We start from the raw sequence: 19980 nt of genomic DNA on the forward strand, positions 1-19980 counted from the left end.
GCAATTTAGCATAAATGTAAAATAGTGTGCTATACACTGAAAGTCTAGATATCGATTCAAAAAGACATTAGCGTATATGTACATGTAAATGAAATATACCAAATGCAAATTAGAGGTGAGTGGACATGCAGTAAATAGAATGGTAAGCTTTCTTCCATGTACTATAAGGCACAGGCACACTCATGTGAAAACCAAAACTTTAAAACCTACCTCGGACTATCTATTAACATTTTAACTCACTATGGTGAGGTTGCCCCCTCAGCCCACATATAGAGTGGCATTAGGACTTCACATGCTAGAGCAAGGTACAGACAGATAGCTCAGAGCAGGGAACTATAAAGTAATATCTACATTTCCTAGGTTTCCTAAGAAAGACCTGAACCAATAGGGCTCAGTGGTGGGGGGGGGGGAGTCCCTGAGTGTAGGAGAACAGGGGCTCCAATCTTACCTGAGCGATAGGCAAGATAACCTGGGAGGAATACCAACCACAGGAAGGAAGGGGCCCAGAAGGAGATGATTACAAACCTTCCTGGAGGCTGGCAGAGGAAGCCCTAGAAGAAATGGAGCTGGAAGAAGAGATTGACTGAGATCGGTAATTACATTTCTGTCAAAAACGGTCTTTTGACCACTTCTTTGGGAGAAGAGGAGTAAGAACTGTTACTGAATTTCCCTGGTTTGAAATTGTTGCTGAGGAGCAAATTGCTATGGTTTTCTTTTTTAATGTTTGCCAAAAACTGACAACACTGGCCTGCTGAAACCCTGTACCTATTTCTGTAGGGAAAAGGGGATAGAGAACTGCTACTGACCTTTCCATTTCTGAATTGTACTTGAGAAGGCAGCACCACAGGACTCTACCTTTTTTCCCCTCAGGCAAGTGGGACTGCACTACTGTGCCAGAATTTCACATCAAGCCAATGGCATGAGTACCTTTTCAGACTACCTTCCTCAGCAGAACCCAGGGCAGGCATTGCAAGAGGCTCTGACATCATCACATTCACACACTATTTAATAGAGATGTGCTTTGGGTAAACATTTTGTGTTGGGAAATTTCATTTTTCTCACAGTTCGGGGGTTTTTTTTGGGGGGCCCCGATTTTCGGGTTAGTGCGCGCTAACTCCCCAATAGCACGCGCTAACCTAACAGAGTTAGCGCGCGCTAACTCAAAAATGATTTTTTTCTGAAATTTCGGAAAACATTCAATCGTTTTTTGGTTCTCCCGAACCATTCTGAATTAGGCAATGTCATTGACATTGCCTAATTCGGGAAAAACGCTTGCACATCCCTACTATTTAAAGGTCTCAGCTAACAGGATTTACTTATTTAAAGCTCTTATAAGTTGCCTTAACAAAGCTCTAGTCAGCATACAAAATAAACATGCATAACAGCCTATAAAACAACAAAATGTTTGTGTCACAAAATCAAAAACAAAAAGACAGCAAAAGAGCCGGTGCACACCCAGGACCAGTCTAAAGGACCAACGTCGGGAACCAAAGTTCGAGCTAGTTATAGGCTGGGTGAGTATTCAGAAGCTTTTTGAACTCCTTCATACAGGTTGATAATAGCAGTGCAATTGGCAATGAGTTCCACAGGGTCGTATCCACAACCGAAAAGGACCTTTCACGAGTCTCAGCCACTCACACATCCAGACCGAAGGTCCAAAAGACCTCTCTGTGAACACCTCAGAGCTCCATCCAGATTGTATAATCAAAGCATGCAGTTAGCCCAAGGCAGAGGTGCGCTCCCAAGCAACCTATGGACAAGCAGCGCCACTTTAAACTGCATGCGCCAGATGACTGGAAGCCAGCGAAGGGCAATCAAAACTGGGCTCTCCTGCCCAAGCCATAAATAAGGCTTGCAGCAGACTTCTGTAAAACCTGCAGTGCGCACAAAGCAACTACAGGCAAATCTATGTACAGAGAGTTACTATAGTCCCCACATTTATTTATTTATTTATTGTTTTTGTTATACCGAGTTTCATGACTGGCATCACATCAACCCGGTTTACAATTAACAATGTGTGAAAAGCATAAGGTAACGTGATAACAATATTCCCAATAGAACTGTGAATTTTAAATACAGAGAATCAATTGAAGGGTGAGAAAGTTACAATAAAACAATAAAACAGGGAAAATTAACTTGGAGCTGGAAGAGGGGAGAGATTGAACAATGCAATATTTACATTTCAGCCAATTAGTGTAGTAGTATAGCGGAGTGAATAAATAAGCCTATGTGAATAAATGGGACAGTACATAAATATGAAACGGTAAAATAAGTAACCAAGAGAATAAATATGACACAGTAGTGAATGATAATAATATGATAAAACTCCGCAGGTAATGATGTGCGTAAGTTTATGGTAGTTGGATTCTTATTTAGATCCAGTTATTGCATGCGAGTTTGTGTTGAAGAGTGGAGGTTTTATTCAAGGCTTGGAAATGCTTTTTTGAAAAGCCAAGTTTTTAGTCTTTTTCTAAATGTTAGAGAGCATGGTTCCTGTCTCAAATCCGGTGGGATAGAGTTCCAAAGAGATGGACCTGCTGAAGAGAAGGCTCTGAGACTCAAGGATTTATGTTGGAAGGTTTTGGCATTTGGAATTTGGAGTGACTCTTTGTAGTATTCCCTGATGGGTCTGGCGGAAGTGTATTTTTTAAGTGGTATTTGTAGATTGAGTTGTGTGTGTTGGTTAATGGTCTTGTATATGATGTTGATGGATTTGTACATGATTCTATAGTGGATAGGTAACCAATGGAGGTTTTTGAGGATGGGGGAGATGTGGTCAATTTTCCTGGAATTTGTAAGCACTCTGGCTGCAGAGTTCTGAACCATTTGAAGGGGTTTGGTATAAGAAGCTGGGAGGCCTAGTAGTAATGAGTTGCAATAATCTAGTTTAGAAAAGATTATTGCTTGCAAGATTGTTCTAAAGTCTTGAGCGTGGAAAAGTGGTTTAATTCTTTTCAGAATATGTAATTTGTAGAAGCAATCTTTGGTGGTTTGGTTAATGAATGTTTTGAGGTTGAGACGATTGTCTAAGATAGCTCCTAGATCTCTTACGTGGGTTGTTTGAAGGAGTGTGGGTGGTTTTGGAAGTGAGTTATTGTTTTCCGGTGATATGAGCAGGAATTCCGTTTTCGAAGCATTGAGTACGAGGTTTAGGCTGGTGAGGAGAAGTTTAATTTCTAATAAGCAACTGTCCCAGAATTCCATTGTTTTTAAGATTGTTTCTTTTATGGGAATCACGATCTGTACATCGTCTGCGAACAGGAAGTGTTTCAGGCTTAATTTTGTAAGAAGTTGACATAGTGGTAACAGGTAGACATTAAAGAGCGTGGGTGAAAGTGATGAACCTTGCGGCACTCCTCTGTTAGAAGGGTGGTATTGGGATTCTTTATTGTGGATTTTGACTCTATATCCTCTGTTTTCTAGGAATGTTTTGAACCAGTTTAGTGTAGCACCTGTCAATCCAATGTTTGCCAGTTGTTTTAGAAGAAGGGCGTGATTGACGGTGTCGAAGGCCGCCGAGAAGTCTAGGAGGATTAGTAAAAATGTTTGGCCTTTATCAATTCCAGAAATGAGGTAGTCCGTGAGAGAGAGTAGTAGTGTTTCGGTGCTTGCGGCTTTGCGAAAACCATATTGGTTTGGGGACAGAATACTGTGGTCCTCTAGGTAGTTGGATAGTTGGGTGTTTACCAATTTTTCCATGATTTTAGCTATGAATGGGAGGTTGGAAATAGGGCGGAAGTTGTTGGGATCACATGCGTTTAGATTTGGTTTTTTTAGCAGAGGCTTGATTGAGGCAGTTTTTAGGTCATCTGGGTAGATACCGTGTGATAGGGAGCAGTTTATGATTTCTGCCAGGGTTTTTGCTATAGTGTCAGGGATGAGAAGAAGCATTTTAGAAGGGATTTGATCAAATGGGTGTGATGACGGTTTCATTCTCTTTAACACTGAATGTATCTCTGTGATTGTAATGGGTTCGAAGGCGTTTAGCTGTATGTCTTTGTTTTGGGGGAGATATGAGTTGTCTGGAGCAGTAGTGTTTGTAATCAGCTGATTAAGGAGATCAGATATTTTTTTGTTGAAATGAAGAGCCAGTTCATCTGCCTTAGTCTGGGCTAACTCGGGTGGGATATCTGGAATGACAGGTTTAGTGAGGCTGGAAACGAAGGCGAATAAAGCTTTTGAGTCAAAGATGAGATGATGAACCTTCCTGGCATAATAGTCTCTTTTGGTTTTCAGCGTGCTACTTTTGTATAGATGGAGTGAGCGTTTGTAGTCAGATAGTGAGGCCGGTGAAGGGGCTTTGCGCCATTTTCTTTCTTTCTGCCGAAGTAGTTGTTTGAGCTTTCGCATGGCTATATATTAAAGCTGTACTACAAAGTGAAATTCTGAGTAGCCTAATGAAGATTTTAGTAGACATATAAGCCGAAGCATATAATAACTAGACTTAATAACAGCTTTAAGTTACTTTTGCATACGGAGGATCTGGTCTATAACAAACTCCTAGCATGCTGCACAATTGTTATTTCAATACTCTCAATAACAAAAGAAGGCGGCATGGTAAATTTGTGCAATCTCTGCAGGACCATCAATTCCATTTTTGTTTAAAAAAAAATACCAGTTTATTATGGCTAAGGCAGCTTTTGACAGATAGAGGTGACTGTGGCATTAGTGGCAGACCATAGGAACGTAAACCTGGATGTCATCAGCATATATCTGGTATCCCTTGCCAAGCCCAGCTAAAAGCCTACATATGAGTGCCAAATAGATGTTAAAAAGCATGGCTGATAAGGCGGAGACCTGTAGGACACCATTTTCTTGGTCTACCAACAAAAACAGTTGGATGCAACTGCAATCCGATGGATTCTGTCAATTAAAAAGGAGCTCTCCCAGTCCAGTATTATGCAGGATATACCTGACTCATGTAGACTGTAAAATAAGATCTCATGATTAACTGTGTCAAATGCCGCAGAGATGTCTAAAAGAATCAGCACGAAACTCTGGTCACAGTCAAATCCTCAAAGAAATGTGTCACAACTGAAGAGCAATAACTTATCTGTTCTTAATCCCTTACAGAATCCAAATTGAAAGGATGTAAGATCTGATGGTCCTACAGAAAATCATCGAGTTGTTTCAATACACAGGCTTCAACAACTTTTACTAGGAAGGGTAGCAAAGAGATAGGATGAAAGTTCCCCATGTCAGTAGGACTGAGTCTAGGCTTTTTAATTAAAGGCCATATAGATGCTCGCTTCAGACTAGATAGTAGCGTGCCTCGGTCAGAGACAGATTAACAAGACTTGTTAGGAAAGGAACGATGGTGTTCCTTTGTTCCCTTCAAAATGGCAATGTGGCACAGATCCAAATGACAGGAGCCACAATTCATCTTGGGCACAATTTGCGCAATTTCAGAGCAAAACTTTGGTTCGAACTGGGTCCACAACAATACACTCTGGGGCATCAGAATACTAATTGCAAGTATTTGAAAATGAAGAGCAGAATGCAGAAATTTCTTTGAAAAGTGAGCTAGAAACTCTTCACACTGATCTAGATTATAAGAATCTGGGGTATAGTGATCAACCTTCTAATTATTTTGAACAGCTGTTGAGAACTGTGACCAGATTTCTCAAACTGAGCTACATAAAAGGCAACAGTATCACATTTAGCTCTATAAATATTGAGCTGCCTTTTGAAAGCTGAGAACATATCAGGAACAAGATGGCACCTCCAGAGTCTTTCAATCCGCTTTAGCATATGACATTCAAGGCAAAGCTCTCCATTAAACCACTTAGCATATTTCTTTCTGTGCAATTTAAAAGACTTAATAGTTGCCAGAGTCTAAACTGTCAGATAGTAAGGAACCCCAGCCTTTGCCAGCCTCAACAATGTTATCAAGAGGCAAGGATTCCAATCTATAAGCCAATTCTTGCTTGATCAGGTCAGGATTACTATGTCCCCTTTTCTCAACAATCTTTGTAGACTAGGAAGCAGCAGCATGATTTCTGATAATTAAGTAGTTAAATTACATTTAAAAATGGTCCTATCATCAGATAACTCAGGGGACAATTTAAATAATGCAGAACAGTTAATGAAAACAAGGTCCAAAGTATGGCCCACTTTATGTGTGGATTCATGAACTATCTGCTCCCAACCCAAAATATTTAAATGCCCTTATAAATTGAGCAGTCTGAAATCACCCAATTCAATCATATTACTGATATCAACATTTGATTCTATTAGCATTTCCAAGACAGGATAATAGTTTGATGACAACAACCTGGGAGGGCAGTAAACTAAACAAAAACTAAATACCTTAGAAGCTAAGATTAACGTAAGAAGAATCCTGACTAGGCCTATCAACTGACATCCATAAGCTGCTTTTGTAAATAATTAAAAGGCCCCCACCACAACACTTTTCTCTAGATAGTGAAACTGCATAACCAGCATAACAGCTTTTGTTAATCACAGCTAGCTCACTATCCAACAAGCAGGATTCAGTGATGCAGAAGAGGTCTGGCTAGTACACACTGAATAGATCACTGGGCATTAATCAGCATGATTTTAATTGCTCATGAACCGGGAGGCCCACTATGGACTGATGTCTAATGGGAACAAGACAGGGAGAAGTCTGCAGATCTCAAGAGAATTTATAAAACAGAATATCTGCTTATCTTCCCTGTCCCAGGATGACAGGGATCTCAGCAATTGGAGAGAACAGTTGAGAAGAGCAATGAGAAATCCTGGGCTCCACAGCTATACTGAGTGCTCATAAAGGAGCACACAAAGAAGCTCCTTTTTGCACTCCTTTGTGCACTCGACAGAATGACATGTGGCACCTCCAGCATCCACCATCAGCTCTTGACTCTCACCTGTAAGGATGACATCAGTTGGAGGTGGAGCTAGGGCTTGCGGTGGATCATAGAGCCGGAGGGAAGGAAAGCTCAGCTGGTCCTGCTGTCAAAACCAGTGCTGGTAAAAGAACAGCTGTTTCGGCAGGATGCAGTGCACTGGAGCTGGCTAAAACATTGGGAGTGGCGGAGTGGGAGGGCTTATGATTCCCCCTCTAATGCAAGGATGACATCAGAAGGAAGTGAGGCTAGGACTCATAATGGATCCTAGGGGTTACAGATATAAGAGATGCAGCTGTTGCATCAAGAGGAGTTATGGGAGAGTAAAAGAGAGATAGCGTGCAAAAGAGAGAATGAAATTGGAGGAGACCAGAGAAAAGAGATTACATCAAAAGCATTTCTACATGTATTTAGACAACATAAATATATTTTCAAACAAAAGTTTGACAGATGATAACTTTTTCAAAAATTGTTGTATACTTCACAAGACACAATTTTAAATAAATGTCCAACTCTCAAAATTCTTGTACAGAAAAATTACACTGCATGTGTTCTATATCCTGCATTTTCTCAGAGGGTACAAAATATTGCAGGACAAGTGTTGCAGGACAAACAAGGTAGTGGCAGTTGAATAGTAGGTACCTCAGAGAAGGTATCGTGTGGAAAATATGAGGGATGTCAGGAGTCAGTCACTTCCCAGCAAAGCTTGGATGCCCAGCTCCACACTTTGTCACCTCTCATCTGTGGCTCTATGAAATGTCCACTCCTGTGTAATATGAATAAAGTATAGTAGAGAGCAGGCAGAGTAGCTTCAGTGGATGGGATAAATAGTGGTGTTATTGGCCTTCTGAACTCTGCTTACTTGCAGATGTCAGTGGTTACTTGCAGATGGCAGAGGCATTAGCATGAACAGCCATCTGGGAATCTGGGGCTTAAGGTCAGCAATTCTTTTGGATTTCATCTGGAGCTCTTTTCATACAGCATGGAAGCCCTCATGGACTATGTCTATGCCACTAAAACCCAGAATTTTGGGATGCTAGAAGTGGGAAGATGACCAGATGACAGAACCCTCCTGAATCAGATTTCTCCATGGAATTAACAGGCTGGAATTGCCAGGGCTAGCCAAGACATCATCTAATACCAGTTGTCCTCCTCCTTGCAGATTCTCCTGGTTGGATATCATGTGACGGTAAGGACAGGTTGTTCATGCATCCCTTTTGCTTCCATCACAAATGTGATTACCTACTGCAAAACCCTTTCCCTGCTCTGAAGTATGTGAATGCCTCACTAAGTCCCAGACTTAAAAAAAAATCTTGGTCCACCCCTCCCAAATATTCTTGGACTTACTAGGTCCTCAACCCAGCCTAAAGCTCCTCTATTAAGCCTATAATCTCCTACAAACTTGGTAAGAAGCCCTGTAAAGGACCATTGGTGAGCTTTTGCTGTATGACCCCTACATGGGTTATTGTAACGCAGGCAGCTTACCAGCTCATGCCTGATGTATTTCTGATGCTGCATCCATGGACTTTGGGATGCTGACAATGCTGTCTGGATGCAGTGTTTCCACAAGGTATTGATCCAGATGTATAAAACAAATAGGACAGACACAGCTATGTCCAGTCTTATTTCAACTGGCATGAATCTATGGACTTTTTCAGATGCCCATTTAATGTCCTGCTAGTGATGTTTCATAGGTGCTATTGTCTGGGAAGGGGGGGGGGGTGACACCAGAGCTGCTGTTGATATCCAATGCTTTTTATTTCCAAATATGCTCCTTTACTGCCAGGAATTTCCTTGAGGAGGTTCTCCCAAACATCACACTGTAGCTCTCTAGGACTAGCTCAAGAAAGTGCTTATTTTCATTTAGAATGAAGTAAAACATTTCTCAGCATTGCCATACATTTGCCTCTCTAGAGCATGGTCCAGCCTCTGGTTACATCTCCTCCTCCTGCATCTCCTGAATCTCATTCTCCAAAATGTCCTTTGCCAGCTTGACAGATATAGGAGATGAGTTGTTTAGGGAGTTCCTGCCTCCTTTATGTCTCCTCCATTTCCCTTCTCTCATCCTTTCTTCCCCCTGTTTTGCTGTTCTACATTCCTCTACTTGATGTCTAATAGGCCTCATCTATAAACCTCCGACTTGAACGCTCTGCCTCTGTCACTACCTATTACTCAACAAATAGTTTTAGATTGAAAGAACCCTGTTACCACTCCTTGTTGGCACGTCTATAATATGTTATCTATTTTAAACAATTTCTATTACTTTATGTGCCTTTTTTGTACACCGTTGTGATGGTAAATTAACTTAACGATGGTATAGAAAAGATTTTAAATAAATAAAATAAATACATACCTTCTTATCTCTCTTCACTTCTACCTGCACAGTTATCTTCCTTACTGTAGTCTCTCTGCACTTATCTTGGACACTACCATCCAACTCCTTTTCTTCCCTATAATACCTTAGATCTTCCTATCTCCTACCTGTCCATGCACAGTTGCTTAGTCTCTTCTACACTCCATTCTCACCACATTTTTAACTCTGTTATTTCATGACGTTTACTGACCTAGAACAGTGCTTCCCAACTCTCTCCTGAAGGCACACCTCACAAGTTGGGTTTTCAAGATATCCATAATCAATATGCATGACAGACTTGCATCATTATAGACTCAGCGTATGCAAATCTATCTCATGCATATTCATTGTGGCAATCCTAAAAAAAAAACCAGACTGGTTAGGTTTGCCTCCAGAAAAGAGTTGGGAAACATTTATATAGAAGACTGACAGACAAATGTCACTAACCCACCCATCCTCTCACCCATAAAACTAAGGACAAACGAAGGAAACTAACACAAAAGGAGTACAAGACACAACACAAGCCATGCAAATGGATTTTTGCTTCTTTGCTTCTCTGCTCTCCTTTAATCTCCCCTCCTGGGGAGCAATTGTGCTCTCCCACCCCCATCACTGACAGCAAGTATTTTGTGCAAGGCAATTTTTATGCATCTTTCAAGCAAGGAGAGAAGCCTTGAGGAAACGAGGACTGAGAATGTTCACTATGCACACTATTTTGAGTAACAGCCATAATCTATTTAGTACTCAGGTGGACGGTAGCATGTCAATATGACACTTTTTGTGATAGCCTGCAAGCAATTAGCATATACCCTCTAGACATGACATTTTAGCATGCACACTAAAATATTAAGTGCACTTCTGATTAAAAGAAATTTTAGCATGCACATTAAAGAAATGTAATGCAAGTTTTAGTGCATAGGTCCCTTTAATCATTCAATTACTGTGGTGTACTCCAGCTAACTGAGGTTTGACACCAGATGCAGCAGGTGTTTTACTAGAACTGTCTTCTGCAGAGCACTCTCTCTCACGTCTATCCCTTCTAGTTATGAACAGTGCGAATATGCACTTAAAGAGTAATTTTGTAACAGCCAGCATACATTTCAAGACACATGCATGCATACTATTCACCAAGTTTCAGAGGGAAATTATGCATTTTGAAAAGTATCCCACCAAAACTACCCAACACACAATTATGCATAGAGTTGGGGGTTTTTTCATGAAAATTTAGGCACATACTTTTGTATGTCCTGCCCCCAGAATGCCTCTGCTCACTGCAGGTAAACTTATGCACTTACGTGTTATTCGCACGTAGGTTTACTGGGATGTCAGGAAGGCTATTTTGTAACAAGCCATTTCCACCTGTAAAGCACTGTTGAAATGGCTTTGGAAATTTTCATAGTAATACAGTGAATGATGGCAGAAAAAGATCAAAACGGTCCATCTAGTCTGCCCAACAAGTTTTTTTGTAATTAATTAATTTTTTTAAGGTAGTAGCAACTGCTGCTCTGTGCAGGCTACCTTCTGTGAACTGACAACAAAACGCATGGCAGTAGAAAAAAAAATGTGAGAACAAGTAAAAAAAAAAAAAATTTTTTTTTTTCCCAGAAATTGATCACCTTCCCCTTAGTTCTTTTTATATCCCATGTCCTAAAAGTACAATTATTTGAAAAATAAAACTAGCCAACTCAATAGGTTACAGACTGTGGTTCTGTCTTATATGGCGCTGTTGCAAAATGACAGATCTAATAAGTATATATATTCTTCTTACTGATTATAACATTCGGCCCAATTTTAAATCCCCTGTGCGCACAAAAATCGGGGGTTACACACGTGGCCAGGCCTCGCACACATCTTCAAAGGGGCCTGGCCATGCTCGTAAACCCATTACGATCCAAAGTGCCGGGCCCAGTAAAAGGGGTGGTCTAGGGGTGGGAAGGGGCGGGGCTAGAGGCCACTGGTACAATGGTCATTTGCCGCTATACCGGGGAAGGGACGGAAGGCGCGCACAAGTTGCTACTGCTTTGTTGGAGCAGTAAGCAACAAAATAAAAAAATCTACAGGTAGGAAAAAGGGTTTAGAGGGTGAGAGGGGGGAGGGAGGTTACAGTAGGTGGTAGGGAAGTTCCCTCCCAGTCCGCTCCTTAATTGGAGCGGACTGGAAGGGAACTGGGGAGGTCGTGATGCGTCGCCACACAAAACTTGCAGAAATCTACCTCCCCCCTTGTGCGCACAGATTTCAAAATCTAGGACGCATGTGCACGTGGCCCAACGATGTTATAACATGCGCGCTGGTCATCATTAACAATATGTCCCTGTCCTATGTGCTTTATCTATGCTACAAGCCAGCTGTAATACAACAAAATCTGATGTTATCAAATGCACTTTTATTGTAGTACGAGGCAATGATGTATGATCACTACCAATCGTTTTCCTCTCTCTTGTCATCACAGTTTTACTGAACCCCTTTACCAATTTGATCTACAGGATCCTCAATAAGGGAGGTAGCATAAATAATCACCGCACAGTGCCAAAATTTTAAGTTTTTTACTAGTAAAAAATAAATAAAACTAGATATTAAGTAGAGGAAAAAAAGGGTATTAGGGATCTACATTCATTTAAATTAAATAGGAAATATCATTGACATTTTATATTTCATTTTGTTATATTTTTAAAATGAAATGGAGGAAAAACTGAAAAAATGTTGTTGGTTTAGTTCAGTTTCATTTTAAAAATAGATTTTTAAAAGATCTCTGGGACCCACTAATTCCCCCACCCAAAGATTTAGAGTATTGGGGGCTGGGAACCACCCCAGCTCCAACTTAACCCATTCATGGGTGTCAGGATGGGCAAGAGTGATGCCTACTCACCATACTATGGGGCCAATGCAATTAAAATGCACTCAAAGTGGAGGCTGAGTTTTCAGTGCCCGCTTTATTTATTTATTTTATTTATTTAAAAACTTTTCTCTACCGTCACTAAGTTAGGTACCATCATAACGGTTTACAATAAGGCACAAATATTAATATTGGAAAAGATTATGAATTATATCATTATACATATGCCAAGACTTTATGGTAACAAAGTAGTTATAAAAACTAATAATTGGATGTGTTATGTTATGTCCGTTTATTTTGAGCGGGAATAAAAGAGAAACTGTCATCTTATTCTAGATATTTGAGATTAAAGATTAAAATAGAATATGTACCCGTGTTGATTTGGGCAATGTGTTTAGGGTGTGCTACCAATTGCTTTTCTTTTTCCCAGTGTTCTACTTTCCTTTCTCTTTGTTGTATGCCTGTTTGAATAACCATGTTTTTAAATGTTTTCTGAAGGTTTTGATGTCTCTTTGTAAGCGGATCTCGACGGGCATGGAGTTCCATAGCATAGGACCTGCTAAGGAGAGCGCTCTTTCCCTTACTTGGGTTAGTTTGGCTGTTTTGATTGAGGGGATGGACAGTAAAGCTTTATTAGCTGATCTCAGGTTTCTGTTAGGGACGTGTACGTGGAGGGCTGTATTCAGCCAATCAGCATTTTCATTATGTATTAGCTTATGTATTGTACAAAGGGTTTTATACTGTATTCTTTGCTCAATGGGTAGCCAGTGTAATTCCATCAGAGTTTCCGTGATGTGATCTCTTTTACTTTTACCAGTCAGAATTCTGGCGGCTGTGCTCTGCATTATTTGGAGTGGTCTAATTGTTGTGTATGGTAAACCAAGTAGGCGGGCATTACAGTAATCCGTGCTTGCGAAAATAAGAGCTTGTAACACTGAACGGAAGTTACTTGTTGTCAGTAGAGGTTTTAGTCTTCTGAGGGTCATGAGTTTGGCGTATCCTTCCCTTACTTTTAATGATATGTGTTGTTTTAGGTTCAGTTCTGTGTCAATTATTACTCCGAGGTTTCTCACTTTCTCAGTTAGTTTAATTTTTCGGTTGTTTTTGAGTGCGATAGGGTTTTGGATGATTTCAATGTTTTTGCATTCCAAGAGTAGGAATTCTGTTTTCTCTATGTTAATCACTAGTTCCATCTGGTTCAATAATTGTTTGATGATAACCAGATACATATTAGCTATGTTCAGGGTCTTTTCGAGTGTATCATCAATGGGTAAGATTATTTGGATATCATCAGCGTAAATGTAGTGTGAGATGTTTAGACCAGCTAGAAGGTGACAAAGTGGTAGTAGGTATATGTTGAATAGGGTGGCCGATAAAGCTGATCCCTGTGGGACTCCAGTTTGAAGTTTTATTTTATATGACATTACATCTTTTATCTGCACTTGGTAGTATCTGTTGTCTAGGTATGATTGGAACCATTTGATTGTTTTATTACCTAAGCCTATTTCTTCTAATCTATTTAGTAGGATGTTATGATTTACAGTATCAAATGCTGCTGATAGTTCAAGCATCATTAGGATGTACCGCTTCCCGCTTTCCTAATGCAACCCCAGGCACCCCTCCTGGGGGAGCCAAGCAATATTTAAATTAGGGGTCACGTTGTCAAGAAGGCATTAGGGTCACTTGCGCACCCTAGCATCTCTTTGATAGCGGGAGCCCGCGAGTGGTCGGCTGTCTGCCGACCACTCGCGGGCCGAAAATGGACACCAAATTTTTTGCCATCCGTTTTCCTAATCGGCGCACAGCCAGGGGTTCAGGAAACGGATGCTTGTTAACCGAGCATTGGTTTCCTGAACCTGACCACCAGCACTTTTTTACATTTTTTTTTTTAAGATTTTGTTCCTCCTACTTAATATCGCAACTATATTAAAAGTAGGAGGATGTACAGAAAGGCAGTATTTTCTGCTTTTCTGTTCAATTTTTGAGAGCACTCAACTGTAGGCAGGCATTAATTTTTGAACATAAAAATCTGCGTCTTAAGACGCACATTTTTCTTTGCATTGCAGGTGATTTGCTAATAGCCTCATCAACATGCATTTGCATATGATGAGTGCAATTAGTTTCCCCATGCGCTGGACATGGGTTGTGTAGGCACTAATCCCCTTATTGCATAAGGGGATTAGGTAGCACCTACACAACCCACGTCCAACTGCAGGTTAAACAGTGTGCTCCGCTGAGCGCACTGTATTGCATCAGCCCCTATGACATTTAAAATGGCGACTTCTCAAAGACAGCTGGCGCCATTTTCTTGTGCATCATAGTATGGCGTCGGTCAGTTGTATCATTGCCTTGTATGTGTATTCCATCAGGGCAAGAGGTGAGTGGGCATTCCTCCTGGCTATGGATGGGGTAATTGGGGGGGACAGAGTGGTTCCCTGCCCCAAGATTCTTTTGGGTTAAGGTGAGGGAACCCAGGGAGGCCTGGGAAGGCCCCTGTATTGAGATTTTATTTTTTTGTTTTTTTTTTAAATGCCTATTTCGTTTCTGAAAAGAAAGAAACAAAATAAACATTCAACAAACCATGAAGTAGAAAAATCACTGGGAAAGGCACTGGAACAAAAGGTATATCCAGTTTTTACTGCAGATAATATTCTGATAATTAGGACATAAAATTAAACAATGGTGAGAACAGTTAACTGACAGTCAGCTAAACCTTAACCACGGAGTAAAGAGGAATGTCCCCGAGCATAGGTTTATATTCCTGTTTTAGTGAGCATTTTTCTGTGATAAAACTTTGGTTTAATACAAGAGTTAACTCCTAAAAAATGCAAACTAACCAGGAGTAAAAAGAAGCACTCTTAGCATGGGAGCATGTAAATCCCATGTAAAAGAAGGCATTAGCTATTCCCCAGCAATGCAGGGAGGTGTGATAAAGAGCGGACAGCTTAAAGCACTTTTTCTTAATGCTGGAAATTTCACTCCTGGATCAGAGCAGGAGTAAAACTTAGTATAACATGGCCTCCAGAAATGCAAGTTATTGCTCTGTCCACTGTGGTAGTGTCTAGCTGCTTCTACCAGAATGGAAACAGCAACAGAATAACTTTGGCCTCCAGAATGTGAGTTTTCTCCACTTCAGACCCAGGAGTTTAATTTCCAGTGTAAGCTCTTGAGGAAGGCACCCAGAGCTGAACAGTACGCGGATGCTGTGCATCCCGACTCTGGCATACTGTCTAACTGTTGATACCTACCCCAGAGCACTTACATTTTGTTTAGCTAAGTGTGAGTGCCCAATCAAGAGAGCAAATTCTTGCATCCAAGGCCATTTTTGCAATGAATGGCAAGAAAAAACAAGGCATTAGCTCTCTTGGATTGGCACCTACAGCTGGCTTAACAAAGCATAAATTCTTGGTCGGGGGGAGGCAGGGGAACTACAGCTGAACAGGATGACAAAGTCGGCTCCACAGTGCCAAAAGGCCGGATTTTGAAAGGCCTGAGCTTGTAAAACCCAGGGTTTATGCATGTGGCCAGGCTTTGGGCGAATTTTCAAAGAGGCCCGGCCACATGCGTGAACCCTGGTACGTGCACAAGTGTCAGGCCTCTTCAAAGGGGCGGGCTAGAGGGTGGGGTTTGGGCAGGACAGCGCCACTGCAGCTACCAGCGCATACAACTTACTTCAGCTCCGGCCCTAAAATAAATTGTAAAACAAAAAAAGAAATGATAGACAGGTAGGGTTTAGGGGGTGAGGAGGGGAAGAGGGAGGGAGTTTAGGTAGAAGGGTAGGAAAGTTCCCTCCCAGTCCGCTCCTTAATTGGAGCACACTGGGAGGGAACTGGGGAAGGCCCAATTGCGTCGCTGTGCGGAAATTGCAAAAGTTGCCCCCACCCTTGTGCGCGCCGCCCACACATGCGGATTGTAAAATCTGGCACCGGCGCACATATTATAAAATCGGTGCGTTCATGTGTGTGCGCCGGGAACCACGCGCTCATGGACACGCCTATCTATGTTTGAAAACCTACCCCTGTGTGCGTGCCCCGGACAGCTTATGCTTTGATTTTTCTTGTCATGCCTTGCCAAAATGGCATTGATTATGAGATTGGGGCTGTACATCCCAACTTGTGGGCACGTTCCCTTATTCATGACCATTTTGACAAGGAATAGCAAGTAAGATTAAAATAATAAGCTCCTTGGGGAAGGCGCTTACCGCTAGGCTGTCTGGGTAGGCACCAGTAGCTGAACAGTACAAACTTTAGCAGTGGGTGCATACTCTCCGGCTGTTCAAAAAAACAAAGAAAACCTGTGACTGGTGCCTGCCTCAGAGAGCTCACATTGGAAATTTAACTCCTGGGTCTGAAGTGCAGTAAACTCACATTTCTGTTGGCCAAAGTTATTCTATTGCTGTGCCCAGTTAGTCACCAACCACATGGGCACAGCAAAAGAACTTCATGGCCACAAGAAATGTGCGTTAACATTTGCTCCACCTCAGGTCAAGGAGTTAACCTGAAAATTAAAACATAGAAATAAGGTGCTTGAAGTTGGAAAGTTCTGTGACTAAAATGGCCTTGTATACAAGACTGGAACTGGCCATGCCAACTTGGGTGCAAGGCCATTTGGGCAACGCATGCCAAGTGAAATCCATGGGTAAACTTTCTGAATGGGCAACCACAGCCATTAGGGATGTACAGCACCAAAGTGCATACTGTTCGGCTGTAGGTGCCAACTCTAGAGAGGCTGTAGGTGGCAACTCTAGAGAGCTTACCCTTTAATTTCACTTGGCATACCTTGCCTGTGAAACTGTGCCCAGATCGGGATGGCCAGTGACATGACAGAAACCTGTTTAAACAAAACATTGAACCTCTTCCTGAGTTTATGAGAAAACAGCAACAGAAAAACACTGAGTCTCCAAACCTGATTTATAGAGCTCCAGTTCCAAGCTCCTTCCTGGTTCAGGAAGGAGGAAAAGAAAAAAAAAAAAAACTTTGCCCGACTATTTGAACAAGTTAAGCCAAATGCTCTCCCAGCAGTTTATCTGCAACATTGTTTTGACTACATAAAAATATGTACTAGCCCAGCCCATATAATTAACACCACGTGTATTGTAAAATTAAAAGAGCAGTTTAAATTTGTACATGTCTGTGAACCAGATTTCTGGGTGCTCCTGGCAAAAGTAGTTTTCATTTCTCAGTTCTTGATGTTCTCTCTTCTGTGTCTAATTTTATTTTCTCTGCTTAAAAGTTTTGAGTCACCAGAACAAAAGAAAAATCTAATCCAATACATTTTTTTTAGGCCAGCACAGATTTGTACAGCCAGGAATACTTGCAGTTTTCTCAGCTGAGTCACAGCCTCAATTTTGAACAGCAGTTAGAAGAAAAGTAATGCCAAAAGACGACTACAACGGTTTCATTCAAATTAGCCAAATGTTAACGTTTGTTTTCCATAAACCAGCTAAAAGTACAATCTTTAAAATTTAGTCAAAAACAATATCAAGAAGTAAGAAGTAAGCCTACGTGGTCTCTCTATCAAGTTAACTTTGGAAACCTGAACTACAGTTTATTAAACAAGGACAGTACTGTGCCCTGCCTGGAAACTGTTGATGCAACAAGTCAAATGACTGACTCTCTCCTCAAGTGCATTACACTAACTTATTAATAATCAGCAGCCTGCCAGACTTCACTGAAAAGAGAAATAAAGTGATCTTACAGTCTAGTCTGCATGTCTAAACCCAGACTCCTGTTTTTTTTTAGCCCTTAAGGAATTGAGGTGTAGGTGAAGAAACAGAGAAGGTGGGGAACAAGAGCAGGACAGTTGCAATATTGACACTGCATACCTTTATCAAAACTGCCATTATAGATAGTATGACGTTTGATTTTTGTAAATACAATTAAATACTGTGATTGAACAGCATTAATTTAAAAAAGTAGAGCAATGGAATAGAATGTTTAATATGCAGAAAGCTGGTAGGGGAAATAAAAACAATAAATGGAAACACACAAATTTGCATCCTCCAAATAATAAATCTAAGAAGAAAAAAAGATACACAAAAAAAAAAAAAAAAAACTTATGGGCCGATGCAATAAAAATACGCCAAAAGCAGGCGCTGAGTGTTCAGCACCCGCTTTCCTAACGTGCGCCCAAGCACCTCTCCTGGGGTGCCATGCAATATTTAAGTGAGGGATTACGCTGCCAAGGAGGCAATGGGTTCATTGCTTGCCACTAGGGCCTCCTCGGCAGCGGGCACCCAGGAAAGGTTGGCTCACCGCGGGTAAAGAAAATGGATGCTGAATTTATCGGCATCCATTTACCTATCCGGAACACAGCCAAGGGTTCGGAAAACGGACACTGGTTAACTGAATGTCTGTTTCCCTAACCTGACCACCGGCACCCTTTAAAACATTAAAAAAAATAAATAAATAACATAGACTTTTCATTCCTCTAACTTAATATCACCACAATATTAAGTCGGAGGATGTAGAGAAAAGCAGTATTTTCTGCTTTTCTGTACAACTTTTTGGAGTACTCAGAAATTAATGCCTGCATATGATGAGCGCTATTAGTTTTGCAGCGCATTGGAGGCGCTAATCCCCTTATAGCATAAGGGGCTATGGACACGCCTCCACAACGCGGTGTCCAACAGCGTGTTAAACAGTGAGCGCACTGTTTTGCATTGCCCCCTTTTGTCAGCAATTTACCCTGAAGATCTGAGAGTGCACAGTAATAGAAAAAAAAAAGAATAGAGCAAAATAATAGAACGACTAACATGCAGAAAGCTGATGGGGGAAACCATAATAAATGGAAACACAGAGAAGTACATACTCCAAATATTAAATGCTGAGGGAAAACAAACACTTAGACCGCAACTTACCCTGAAGATCTGAGATTAAAGCGCTGCTGTCTGTGGGAGCTCCTGCTCTGGCCCTTCAGGCCGTGGAGGAAGAGGCTCTCTCACTTGGGACATCTGCCTGCTCTCTCACCAAGAAATAAATCATCTAAGCCCCCAAAAGACTAGCAATGGACCCTGCAAAGACAAACACATGAAAGTTCTGCGTTTTCTGCAACTATTGGGCCAAAAGTAAAAAAGCAAATGCCGCTCAGGACAAAACTAGAGCACTGAGAGCAGCGCCTGCCGTATCCACGGCTGCATTCCAGCGCTGCACTTCAGAATCAACTTTGTGTTTTGGGAACAGGGGCGGGGGCGTTTTGGGCTTTGAACAAACGGGGAAGCAAAGTGTCAGCCCGCCCGATAAAGTAGGGCGAGAGGCAGGGAAAGGGGGTGGGGCGCCAAACTCTTCCCGCACCTACGAAAAAGAGCCCGAGAGGAGGCCCGGTACCTCAACACGTCTCTGGGCTATGGCTCTTGTCTCCGTGCCTGTCCTGAAAGGAAGTCACAGCATAAACCGCAACAGCATCTCCCGGTCTCTGCAGCCCACGCCTGTTTTTCACATTCTCACTCGCACTGCAGACTTTTTCTCTTTCTGTCCGCCACCCCGAAAGACTCTTCATCATTTCCGGACAGTCAAAAACAACAAAAAAAAAAAAAAACCCAAACCAGCCCTACAGTGCAGCCGATCACCCAGAGAAAAAAAAGGGGAGGGGGTGGAGGGCTTCTGGGTCCTGCTGCCCTCCCTTTATGAGTTGTAGCTGCCGGGTCACTGGGAAGAGAGAGAGAGAGACACACCAAAGAGGTCTGAACATTACCCTAAAGTCAGAAGCCTCACCTATCCCTGTTCTGTTTTGTATAGTTCCAAGCAGCGCTGTTGCTGCTGTTAACTTAGCACACAAAACGTTGCTAATAGCCCTCCCCGCCCTCAACATAGAAAAAAAAAAAACAGTCAAGAGTTCTACTAAAATGTGTAATGTCAAGATATGAAGGTTTGGCAAGGTTTAGCTTTTGGCTTAAATTAGCTCTGGTACATAACTTTTTCAATCTGTTTATTTCTGCAATGAGTGGCTGT

The 19980-nt window shown here is 41.6% G+C and overlaps 1 protein-coding gene across 6 annotated transcripts in view; it reads right to left on the bottom strand.

Annotated features, from left to right (window-relative positions):
• The window catches only part of MDFIC (MyoD family inhibitor domain containing), a 325718-nt gene extending 305942 nt beyond the window's left edge, over positions 1-19776 (bottom strand). For 3 of the 6 annotated variants that reach the window (XM_029615984.1, XM_029615989.1, XM_029615988.1), the window contains exons 1-2: positions 19328-19546; positions 18891-19043 (exon numbers count right to left, since the gene is read on the bottom strand). The gene's annotated coding sequence lies outside the window, so the exon portion shown is untranslated. Of the gene's footprint in view, positions 1-18890; positions 19044-19323; positions 19547-19743 lie in introns of those variants that run through there. The other 3 variants (XM_029615987.1, XM_029615986.1, XM_029615985.1) reach the window with 3 other exon arrangements.
• Between the last annotated feature and the right edge of the window lie 204 nt (positions 19777-19980).

The sequence above is a fragment of the Rhinatrema bivittatum genome, chromosome 9 (genome assembly GCF_901001135.1).
Source record: "Rhinatrema bivittatum chromosome 9, aRhiBiv1.1, whole genome shotgun sequence".
Lineage (NCBI taxonomy): Eukaryota > Metazoa > Chordata > Amphibia > Gymnophiona > Rhinatrematidae > Rhinatrema > Rhinatrema bivittatum.